The sequence below is a fragment of the Hyla sarda genome, chromosome 11 (assembly GCF_029499605.1).
Source record: "Hyla sarda isolate aHylSar1 chromosome 11, aHylSar1.hap1, whole genome shotgun sequence".
NCBI classification, from domain to species: Eukaryota; Metazoa; Chordata; class Amphibia; order Anura; family Hylidae; genus Hyla; species Hyla sarda.
In genome coordinates, this window is record NC_079199.1 from 2,799,285 (window position 1) to 2,809,697 (window position 10,413).

At 41.3% G+C, this 10,413-nt stretch overlaps 1 long non-coding RNA gene across 1 annotated transcript; it reads right to left on the reverse strand.

Annotated features, from left to right (window-relative positions):
* Positions 1–5,190: 5,190 nt before the first annotated feature.
* On the reverse strand, positions 5,191–8,553 carry LOC130295467 (uncharacterized). Its single transcript, XR_008848844.1, has 3 exons — positions 8,165–8,553; positions 6,042–6,107; positions 5,191–5,782 (listed from the first exon to the last, which is right to left on the reverse strand). It is a non-coding gene; the product is annotated as an uncharacterized LOC130295467 (long non-coding RNA).
* Between the last annotated feature and the right edge of the window lie 1,860 nt (positions 8,554–10,413).

Consider the following 10,413-nt stretch of genomic DNA (forward strand, 5'->3'; position numbering starts at 1 on the left):
TTGGGAAAAGGCGCCTTCCAATAAGAGAGACCAGGAGAAGTTTGTAAAGGAAGAGTGGTCCAACATTCCGGCTGAGAGGTGTAAGAAGCTTATTGATGGTTATAGGAAGAATGCTCCAACATTCCGGCTGAGAGGTGTAAGAAGCTTATTGATGGTTATAGGAAGAGTGGTCCAACATTCCGGCTGAGAGGTGTAAGAAGCTTATTGATGGTTATAGGAAGAATGCTCCAACATTCCGGCTGAGAGGTGTAAGAAGCTTATTGATGGTTATAGGAAAAGTGGTCCAACATTCCGGCTGAGAGGTGTAAGAAGCTTATTGATGGTTATAGGAAGACACTGATTTCAGTTATTTTTTCCAAAGGGTGTGCAACCAAATATTAAGTTAAAGGTGCCAATAATTGTGTCCGGCCCATTTTTGGAGTTTGGGGACATTATGTCCAATTTGCTTTTTTTCTTCCTTTTTTGGTTTAGTTCCAATACACACAAAGGGAATAAACATGTGTATAGCAAAACCTGTGTTACTGCAATCCTTTCCTGTGAGAAATACTTCATTTTATAGAAAAATTTCAGGGGTGCCAACATTTACGCCCATGACTGTATATCATCTTTTCTAATACAATTTTCTGATACTGGAATAACTTCAATGCAAAATATAGGGTAATAGATAGTGCTGGATGTCTGTTATGTCTCAGATGCTGGGAGTTGTATTTTTGCTTGGGCTGGAGGAACATGTCCCACACTGCTCAATAGCTGCAAACCTGATGGAAGGGACTAGAAATATAATATTATTATCCCAGCAAGTGCTCATGATGATGACAGACGTTAATGCCCGTCAGTTAAAGGGTTAATTCTGTACCACTTCTCCCTGTAATTAATATCCCGTGGATCTGCAGAACATCGCACCTTTACATGTTGTTGCGCAGAGTAATTAATTCCACACATGTCAAGACCAGATGCTAAATGATAAAAATACATAAAGATACAGAAGCGACTAACTCCATGCGGATCTGCGCTAGATGGCGCCCAACAAGGACAGAAACCGCAATGATCCCGAAACAACAGGTAATAATGTCAGAGTCTAAGGTGCGTTCACACTACGGAATCCCCACTATGGAAGAAGTGGCCAAAATTGTTCTGACCTATCACTGAGATTCACAAAGTAACTTTAGTAACAAACGTATTAATAGAAACTTCTGTATCGATGCAGTATGATATAATATGTGTGAACGCGACCCAACGGGGCCCCGGATACTGCAGCCAACAAATCACCTAAGATGTGTTCAGAAAGTCTTCACCCCCAGTCACTATATACAATGTATACAGAAAGTCTTCACCCCCGGTCACTATATATAATGTATCCAGAAAGTCTTCACCCCCGGTCACTATATACAATGTATCCAGAAAGTCTTCACCCCCAGTCACTATATACAATGTATCCAGAAAGTCTTCACCCCCAGTCACTATATACAATGTATCCAGAAAGTCTTCACCCCCGGTCACTATATACAATGTATCCAGAAAGTCTTCACCCCCAGTCACTATATACAATGTATCCAGAAAGTCTTCACCCCCGGTCACTATATACAATGTATCCAGAAAGTCTTCACCCCCGGTCACTATATACAATGTATCCAGAAAGTCTTCACTCCCGGTCACTATATACAATGTATCCAGAAAGTCTTCACCCCCAGTCACTATATACAATGTATCCAGAAAGTCTTCACCCCCGGTCACTATATACAATGTATCCAGAAAGTCTTCACCCCCGGTCACTATATACAATGTATCCAGAAAGTCTTCACTCCCGATCATTATATACAATGTATACAGAAAGTCTTCACCCCCGTCACTATATACAATGTATACAGAAAGTCTTCACCCCCGATCACTATATACAATGTATCCAGAAAGTCTTCACCCCCATCACTATATACAATGTATCCAGAAAGTCTTCACCCCCAGTCACTATATACAATGTATACAGAAAGTCTTCACCCCCCCCACCCGGTCACTATATACAATGTATCCAGAAAGTCTTCACCCCCGGTCACTATATACAATGTATCTAGAAAGTCTTCACCCCCAGTCACTATATACAATGTATCCAGAAAGTCTTCACCCCCGGTCACTATATACAATGTATCCAGAAAGTCTTCACCCCCGGTCACTATATACAATGTATCCAGAAAGTCTTCACCCCCAGTCACTATATACAATGTATCCAGAAAGTCTTCACCCCCGGTCACTATATACAATCTATCCAGAAAGTCTTCACCCCCCGGTCACTATATACAATGTATGGGGCCCATACAGGAGATCACAGGGGTCCCAGTAGTCTGCCCCCACTTATCTTCAATCCCCTATATAAGTTGTGTTCCCCGGAGTACCCCTTTAAGGCTGGCTACTTCTAAGGCTCAGCCTGTTCACCAGGATACTTCTTCCTCTTAAAGCAGAAATCTATCCAGGATACAGGGGCTATACATTCCCTCCACCTGCTAAAGTCATGTCCCCCTGTGTTTAGGGCTCTGGGGAGTCCTTTCTACTGCACTTAAATGGGTATTATCATTAAAAAAAAAATTCTATTGCACTCGTTATGGTAAATAAACAATCTTTCTAATGTACTTTGGTTTAAAAAAAATGATGTTTTCTATGTTTTATTTGTGTTTAAAAAAGCTGCCACTAGGTGTCTCCCTACTCGTCCAGAGCACATTTTCCCCCATCTCTTGCACAGACTTTGGACTCCAGCTGGCCTGGCAGAAGTCCAAAATCAGGAAATGCTGAGCGGATTGTGTGCAGCCTTAGCCAATCATAGTTCATCTCACACTGAACTGCTCTAGGCTGTGTGTAACAGAGTAGGGGGGAAGTTTTCCACTATATGGCTTCAGATGATGTCACGCCTGCTGGGGAACCCCTCCCCCCCCCCCCGGGGAACCCCTGCAACCCACCCACCCTCCCCCCCTTTCCCAGTCTGTGAATCTGACTGAGCAGAAAATACAGAACAATATCAAGGTAAGAAAACTAACAAATAATAAAAATAAAGTCAGGGGGTGGTTTATAATGATGGGGCAGTGACCTGGGAGGATTTTAAGATTTAATAAGATCATGACAGGTTCTCTTTAGGGTACGTTCACACATACAGGATCCTGCACAGATTTGATGCGCAGGATTTGTTACTGCAGATAAGAAGCTCATTTAGTTTGCATTTACATTTACATCCGCGTACATGTGAATGAACCCTTAAGGTTCCCATAAGCTCAGTGACCTCCAGTGACCTTACAGGAAGAAGAAGGAACAACTAGGACTCTTCCTAGAACTGCCGCCCCCCAAACTCAGGAATCAGGGGAGAAGGGAACCAGGATTTTCTGCTCTGATGGAACCAAGATTGAAGTTTCTGGCCTGAATTCTACCCTTTGTAAGACCTCAGTGTATACAATATATAAATGTGTTTATATCTCCAGGAGACGACCTGTAGATTGTATCTGGAATCACTGTCCTGGGACACTGCGCTATCTTTATTTCTTCTCTAGAACGGGCTGAAGAATCCTGACATTTCCCCTATTTTCTCTTATTATATAGGAGTAAGAGGCCATAACTCGGAGCTGTGGGGTTGGTGCTCGGTGTGGAGCGGCTATTCTGCCGGCGCTGCGGTCCCTGGAGAACCGGCGCGGGGGATATTTATGATGTGAAGGGACTTAGCTAATAGTTCTCAGATTTATTCTCTGTGTATTAACATTTCCTCATGGCGGCGGGCAGTTCCTGGTCAGTGCAGGACGTTAATCTTGGGCGCCTGGTGATACGTTTATGGCGGGCGGGGATCTGGTGTCGTCGCTGTTTTGATCCCAAGTGACATCGAAGGGAGAATCTTGTAATAGTGATTGGATGGAGCAGCTGCGGCGGTGACATCACTGATCATAGACGGTTCCAGGAATAAGATGAATGTGGGGGGGGGGGGGACTGCGCCGGAGGAACATAAAAAGCAAGAGGCATCCGAAAAATCACAAATCCTAACTACATTGGCCAATAAAAAACCAAGGGCGCCTGGGATCCCAGTGATAGGGCCACAATGATAGATGCACTTTATCGTTCCTTAATAGGGTTATCCAGGGATTTATTTTTTAATGTTTTCATTCTGACTAATTTATCTTCTGCCAATCCCCAGATGCATCCAAATAATCAATGTGACTGCCAGAGAGTGTAAGGAATACCAGGAATATTCTGTCTTCTGTAAATCTCCAGCTGTTGAAAAACTACAACTCCCAGCATGCCCGGACAGCCAACGGCTGTCCGGGCATGCTGGGAGTTGTAGTTTTGCAACACCTGGAGGCTCACAGTTTGGAAACCATAGGCTTAGGGTATACACTAAAGTACAGGGCCATTGAATGCATCAATTTTCACCCGCCATATGCTTTATTCATTCAGTTCTGACTACAGCCTTCTCCATATACAAATACTAAAAAGGGTGAAGGTGAAAATATACCTTTAATGGTGACATCACTGGTGGTCTAGGGGAGAAAAAAGAGTTCTGGATACAGCCTTCTCTATATTCCTATAGTAAAAAGGCTGATGGTGGAAATAAACCTTTAATAGTAACATCCCTGGTGGTCTAGGGGAGTAAAAAGAGTTCATGGTTTCATCCCTGGAGGTCTAGGGGATAAAAATTGATCTGAATACAGCCTTCTCCGTATACATATACTAAAAAGGCTGAAGGTGGAAATATACCTTTAATGGAGACATCCCTGGTGGTCTAGGGGAGTAAAAAGAGGTCATGGTGTCATCCCTGGTGGTCTAGGGGAGTAAAAAGAGTTCTGAATACAGCCTTTTCTATAAACATATATTAAAAATGCTGAAGGTGGAAATATACCTTTAATGGTGACATCCTGGTGGCCTAGAGGAGTAAAAAGAGTTCTGAATACAACCTTCTCAATCTACATATAGTCAAAATGCTGAAGGTGGAAATATACCTTTAATGGTAACATCCCTGGTTGTTTAGGGGAGTGAAAAGAGTTCATGGTGTCATCCCTGGTGGTCTGGGGGAGTAAAAAGAGTTATGAATACAGCATTCTCCATAAACATATATTAAAAAGGCTGAAGGTGGGAAATGTACCTTTTTTTTTTCAAAGTAGAATTTTATTATTTCCATAACAGTACATAAGTAAACAAACATGAAGGTAGAGTATGGTAAGATGGACAAACAGGTGATTATCTTCTGTATACATGTGGAACGGCCTATCCGTGACAGTAGAGAGATCATCAATCTTTAGGCGGGTGTTGGTATCTTATGAAAGTGTAAAAAGTGGAGAACATGAATCAAGTCCAACATTAATTACATGCTTGATCGGGAAATATACCTTTAATGGTGACATCCCTGGTGGTCTAGGGGAGTGAAAAGAGTTCATGGTGTCATCCCTGGTGGTCTAGGGGAGTAAAAAGAGTTCTGAATACAGCCTTCTCCATATCCATATAGTAAAAAGACTGAAGGTGGAAATATACCTTTAATGGTAACATCCCCGGTGGTCTAGGGCAGTAAAAAGAGTTCATGGTGTCATCCCTGGTGGTCTAGGGGAGTGAAAAGAGTTCTGACTACAGCCTTCTCCATATACATATACTAAATATACCTTTAATGGTGACATTAATGGTGGATTAGGGGAGTAAATAGAGTTCTGAATACATTCTTCTCTATATTCATAAAGTAAAAAGGCTGAAGGGGGATATATACCTTTCATGGCGACATCCCTAGTGGTCTAGGTGAGTAAAATGAGTTTAAGGTGTCATCCCTGGTGGTCTAGGGGAGTAAAAAGAGTTCATGGTGAAATCCCTGGTGGCCTTTTGTGTAAAAAGAGTTCTGAAATACAGGCTTCTCTTTATACATATACTATAAATACTAAATATGGAAATATACCTTCAATGGTAACATCCCTGATGGTCTAGGGGAGCTTAAAGAGTTCATGGTGAAATCCCTGGTGGCCTTTTGTGTGAAAAGAATTCTGAAATACAGGCTTCTCTTTATACATATGCTATAAATACTAAATATGGAAATATACCTTCAATGGTAACATCCCTGATGGTCTAGGGGAGCTTAAAGAGTTCATGGTGAAATCCCTGGTGGTCTAGGGGAGCAAAAGAGTTCATGGTAAGATGACTGGTTCTTGCTCTCAGTTTCTTTGTTATTTCTTAGTTCTGCTTTGTGTTATTTTGGGTTTTGCATTTGGAAGTTACTGCAGTTTTGCTCAGTTTCGAGGAGCATTTATTATTGGTTTTCTTGGGGCCTTATTTGGGATTCTTTTTGCACAATTTTTTTTACGTTTGTGCTCGCTTCCTTACTTTCGTATTTTTCACTTGGAGTGGACGTGGCTTAGTGTGCGCAAATAGATTTCTTGCATTAATCGTCAGCATAATAATAACTAACTCCACTCCCTAGGATGTTCATTGATGCGCGTCTTTTCCCCTTTGCTCATCATATTTAAAATCCAAACAATTTATGTTTCATTTGCAATTTTTTAAATTAAACACAGAAACTCCTCCAGAAAAAAAACACAGAAACTCCTGCACAAGTAAAAGGAAATGTTGCACAAATTTTTATGTAAATGTTAAATCCCACCCTCAGTGTTTCAGGTTTTGCTCAGTTTTTTTTTATCTGGGTCCTAGAGCCTTCTTGTTAGCTTTCGCTAGGTTCAGTAAGTTCAGGGTTTTCATTGGGACATTGCAGGAACAGTGAGGGTTAATTTGCCTAAAATAGGTTAGAGTTTAGGAAAATATTTAGGGAAAGATTAGGGACAGACATTATATTCGTTCTTATTCATCATCTTCTGCTTCATTCCTGACTGTTTTTATCATCATCATCTCCGGTTTCTTTCATCTATCGGTGAATTCCTATTCTTGTTCTTGTTACCTACCGGTATTGATATTTGCTTTGTATGTTTTTCTTGTGACTGTTTTCATACTATTGCTTCTTATACTATTTGTTCCTATTGTAAGTCTAGGGATAGCTGAGTATTGGGGTCACAGTTAGGGACCCATGAAAGATGACTGACAACAATAGTTGAAGCTGAGTTCTGCCCTCTAGTGACCAGTCATTGTCATTACACAGATTGGATGGGGGGGATGATCAATGTCCAGTCTCACATCAATATGGACGATAATTTTAGAATATTTGGAACTGCAAGGGGGGCAGATCTGGTGCCTAAAGTAAAAAATAAATAAATAAATAAAAAATAAAAAAGCTCTAAGGCTATGTTCACATTGTCACATTGTGCTCCATCCTGTTCTGGATCTGATTGACTCTTTTGATTTGTGCCGAACGGCCCCAAAATGGGTCGGAGCATAACTGAGCCCACTGGGTCACTGTTGGGTCCCAATGGATCCCAATGACTTTAATGGTGTCCATCTGGGTTCCGTTAGTGCATGCACTATTTTACTACTACCGTATAACGGAGCCTTACGGCAATGTGAATGGGCCCTTAGTTATTAAAGGGGTACTCCGGTGGAAAACTTTTTTCTTTTTAAATCAACTGGTGCCAGAAAGTTAAACAGATTTGTAAATTACTTGTATTAAAAAATCTTAATCCTTCCAGTACTTATTAGCTGCTGAATACTACAGAGAAAATTATTTTCTTTTTGGAACACAGTGCTCTCTGCTGACATAACAAGCACAGTGCTCTCTACTGACCTCTCTGTCCATTTTAGGAAGTGACCAGAGCAGCATATGTTTGCTATGGGGATTTCCTTTTACTCTGGACAGTTCTTTAAATGGACAGAGGTGTCAGCAGAGAGCACTTTGCTCATGATGTCAGCAGAGAGCTCTGTGTTCCAAAAAGAAAATAATTTCCTCTGTAGTATTCAGCAGCTAATATGTACTGGAAGGATTAAGATTTTTTTTAATAGAAGTAATTTACAAATATGTTTAACTTTCTGGTACCAGTTGATTTATAAAATAAAAAAAAGTTTTCCACCGGAGTACCCCTTTAAGTCCCACCAGGTATCATCCTCTTTATTTGGTGGCAGCCGGAGCAGCAATCCCAGGATCTAGAACTCAAATATGATATAAAGTGGCAGAACCGGTGATGTGCCGGAGTTATTATGTTGCGTTTTTTTCCTCTCTTTACCATTATACACTCAGACATTGTCCAGATTTTATTGGAATTACATTTCCTGCAGATTCAATTACCTTATTTTACTTTTTTTTTTTTGCTCCTCGCCGCTCGCCCGTTTCCGTCTTCTATGTATTCATCGCCATTGGACGCTTTAGCCGGTGCTGAGCGAAAGAAGAATCGAGCTTGTTCCTCCGCAGGTTTGAAAGGCTAATTGTGGAAGAATAAGATGTGAGACATGAAACAGGTTCTGCTCGTGAAACGTTGAGGAACCTTCCAGGGACTGGGAAAATAATTGCAGATTTTTGTGAGTTTTTTTTCTCCCTTTTTTAGTGAATTGTTAAGTGAGGAGATAGAAAGTCAGGAGCCGAGCCGGTGACATGGGGTTCAGGGGTTACCCCCATTAATAGAACAAAGACTCCGATCACTCCTCAGAACTGGAGGAATTTCACCAGGAAAGTGGTCTTCAAAATGTAGATCTCCAGCCAGTGCAGAACTACAATTCCCAGCATGCCCGGACAGCCGTTGGCTGTCCGGGCATGCTGGGAGTTGTAGTTTTGCAACACCTGGAGGCCCACAGTTTGGAAACCATAGGCTTAGGGTATACACTATAGTACAGCGCCATTGAATGCACCAATTTTCGCCTGACATATGCTCCATTCATTCAGTTCTGACTACAGCCTTCTCCATATATATATATATATATATATATATATATATATATATATATATATGCTAAAAAGGCTGAAGGTGGAAATATACCTTTAATGGTGACATCCCTGGTGGTCTAGGGGAGAAAAAAAGTTAATGGTGACATCCAAGTTGGTCTGGTGTTCTAAGGGAGCAAAATAGTTCATGGTGATATTCCTGGTGTTTGGGGACCAAAAAAAAAAAAAAGAAAAAGATCCATGCTGGTCTAGGGTAGCAAAGAGAGTTCATGGTAACATACCTGGTAGTCTAGGAGAGCAAAAAGAGTTCATGGTGGCATCCAAGGTTGTCTGAGGGAGTAAAAAGAATTCATGGTGACATTCCTGGTGGTCTGGGGGAGTAAAAAGAATTCATGGTGACATTCCTAGTGATCTAGGGGAGCAAAATGGCTCATGGTGACATCCCTGGTGGTCTAGGGGAGCAAAAGGAGTTCATGGTGACATCACTGATGATCTAGGGGAGCAAAAAGAGCTCTTGGTGACATTCATGGGGGTCTGGGGGAGCAAAAAGAGTGGTGGGGGGGAGGGGAGAGTGATTAGTTTACACATTTACAGGTAGAAGTGACTATACTTATAGTAAGCCTGAAGGTCTGTGATGATAACGTTAATCAACACAACTATGTAGGTTTAGGATACTAAAGAAGTTTTACCCTTCAATACTTTAGACTGATAGAGATTTTTTAAGTTGATTTCTTTGCCACTCTAGACCACCAGGATTTTACCTATACAAGCCTTTTCAAGTATAGTATATTCTTCCTTAACCTAGACGACCAGGGTTGTTCAAAGTATAGTCTTCACTACGATAAACATTCAAGGTTGTAACAAGTATATTTTTTTCTATTCGAGATCACAATGTTTGTAGCAGGCATATTCTTTCCATCCCTAGACCATCAGAGTATACTCTTCTCTAACCTACACCTCCAGAGTATACTCTTCTCTAACCTACACCTCCAGAGTATACTCTTCTCTAACCTAGACCTCCAGAGTATACTCTTCTCTAACCTAGACCACCATAGTATACTCTTCTCTAACCTAGACCACCAGAGTATACTCTTCTCTAACCTAGACCACCATAGTATACTCTTTTCTAACCTAGACCACCAGAGTATACTCTTCTCTAACTTAGACCACCAGAGTGTACTCTTTTCTAACCTAGACCTCCAGAGTATACTCTTTTCTAACCTAGACCTCCAGAGTATACTCTTCTCTAACCTAGACCACCAGCGTATACTCTTCTCTAACCTAGATGCCCAGAGTATACTCTTCTCTAACCTAGACCTCCTGAGTATACTCTTCTCTAATCTAGACCACCAGAGTATACTCTTCTCTAACCTAGACCACCAGAGTATACTCTTCTCTAACCTAGACCACCAAAGTATACTCTTCTCTAACCTAGACCACCAGAATATACTCTTCTCTAACCTAGACTACCAGAGTATATTCTTCTCTAACCTAGACCACCAGAGTATACTCTTCTCTAACCTAGACGTCCAGAGTATACTCTTCTCTAACCTAGACCACCAGAGTATACTCTTCTCTAACCTAGACCTCTGGAATATACTCTTCTCTAACCTAGACCACCAGAGTATACTCTTCTCTAACCTAGACCACCAGAGTAT